The 2,273-nt window shown below is 35.2% G+C and overlaps 1 non-coding gene across 1 annotated transcript; it reads left to right on the top strand.

The window, feature by feature from the left end:
* Nucleotides 1-218: 218 nt before the first annotated feature.
* Nucleotides 219-325, top strand: LOC145161790 (small nucleolar RNA R71). The gene has a single exon (XR_013738664.1). It is a non-coding gene; the product is annotated as a small nucleolar RNA R71 (small nucleolar RNA).
* The last annotated feature ends 1,948 nt before the right edge of the window (nt 326-2,273 follow it).

A 2,273-nucleotide genomic window follows, 5' to 3' on the forward strand; every position in this document is an offset into this window, starting at 1 on the left:
ATAGCACAACAGTTATGTCTTCAGAACTTCCTCCCCCAATGCCTTTAACTCTGTCATTCCTTGGATTGTGGTACTCACGAGAATGTTTTGCGAACTCTTCAATTAACTCCTTAATTTCACCTGAATTTTTCTTTGTAAGTGGTCCTTGAGAATCAAGGAGTTGCCTTGTCATGAAATTCACCCCGTCATAAAAGATAGACACTTCTTGTTGTATATTGAGGTCATTTTGAGGAGAATTTATTAGTAATCCTTTATAGTGTTCCCATGCCTCATAAAGCGACTCCCCTGGTTGTTTCTCAAAATTGGCTATGGCCTTCTTGAGTTTAGCTATCTTGGATGTTGGGCAAAATTGTTCCAAAAATTGCTTGCGTATCTGTGCCCAAGTAGTGATTGCACCAGGTGGTAGTGCCTTCAGCCAATCTTTTGCAGCTCCTTTAAAAGTGACCGGAAGCATCCTTAGCAAGACTATCTCTCTAGGAACATTTGGAAAATTAAAGTAGTCTACAATGTTATTGACCTCATCTAAATGCTTGTAAGCATCCTCATGATCCTTCCTAGAAAATGGTACATCCTTAAGCGCGGTAAGAATGTGTCCTTTCAGCTTGAATGTGGCAGTTGCAAGAATTGCAATTTGTACTAAACCAGGACCAACATCATCTCTTATTTGCTTCTTGTATGCTCCCATGGACATATCCGTAATGTTTTGCATCTCGTTTTTTGGCTCGTCTTTGGGTTCACTCTTTTCTAGTTCGAATTCAGGCTCGGATTCGTATTCAGATTCTTGTGGGTTAGATAATTAATCAAAGCTTTCAACCTTGATTTTGTTCTTTGAGGATGTACTTGAATCTCCAATGTTCTTCCCTGTCTTCTTTCCAAAAACTGATTTGAGATCCTTGAAAGGTGACTTCTTTGGTGTTTGGTTCACTCCTGCGTTCTTATCCGTCTTTTTGTGGAGAGCGGACTCTGGATCTTCAAGTGGTGGCACCAAAGGTGTGTTGGAACCTCTGATCATGAACTACTGCAATAAAACAAAAATAAAAACGTAAAACCGAACAAAAACTAACTTAAAATCGCCTACTGACTGGTCACCATGACGTCGTAAAGATCACCACCTCGTGTTGTCGCAAAAAATCTAAACCAAAAAGAAAAACGAAGAAAATGAAAAAACTATTGAACTCACGTCGTTAGCTTAAGGCTCACGTTATGAGTTTGGTACTTAAACAAAAACTAAACTGGAAAATTAACTTTTTGCAGGTTTTTCCCCGGCAACGGCGCCAAAAACTTGATGTGCGCAAAAGTACCTACTAGTTATAAATTTATAACCTAACTAACTTAACTAACTAATATGCACCTAGGCAGTGTACCTAGTCGAATTATAGAATAGTTTAGGTAAGTCGGGTGTCGATCATAGGGAACAATTTTAATTAATTAATTTACCTACTATTAAATTAACCTAAAGTTCTGGCAAAGTAACAGTTTTTATCTAATTTTACAAGTTTAGATAAACTTAAATTCTTAAACACAATTCAATCAAGTAATAAGAACACTTCTGTTAGTTTGAATCCACCTTCCCTCAATGGTTTAACTATTAACCATGACAATTCCCGTTGGTTACAAATTAAAATATTATTAGCAATTCAATTCCAAATTAACTAATGTTGAATTAATTCATGTAGATCTATGCATAGTCACACATAATCTAACACAAAATTAACTATTGAATAGATTGGAGCTATGTAAGATTGAGTTAACAAACACAGTTATGTTCATAATTTGAGTTCTCCAGCACAGCTAAATTCAGTACTTCAATTACTTATCTAAGATTGGTTCAATCTTAGCTCTAATAATCTAATGTTCGCTAAATTACTAGGTAATCAAATTCATGCAGATTAATGGTCATTAACTACACATATTAAGAATTTAAAGCAAACTAGTATCAAATTAAGCATGCTAAACACAAGACATTAACGAACAATAAAAGTCTATATCAATAAAATCAAACCATGAGTTCCAGCTTCATCTAGCTAACAGAAGCAGCTAGATTTAGCTACTCATACTAACAATTAAACTAAAACAAGTCATAATCGAAAGCATAGTAAAGTACCAAACTAGAAAGTAAATTATGATCTTCTCCTTCTTCCTTGGTATTAAAACCAAATTCCTAGCCTTCTACCTTCTGATAAACGACTTCTGAACTTTTCTTCAGCCAGCCAACCTCTCAAATTCGTAGGGATCAAGGATATATATATATATATATATATATTTTTCGAAAT

The sequence above is a fragment of the Lactuca virosa genome, chromosome 2, assembly GCF_052849685.1.
Source record: "Lactuca virosa cultivar CGN04683 chromosome 2, Lactuca_virosa_CGN04683_v6, whole genome shotgun sequence".
NCBI classification, from domain to species: Eukaryota; Viridiplantae; Streptophyta; class Magnoliopsida; order Asterales; family Asteraceae; genus Lactuca; species Lactuca virosa.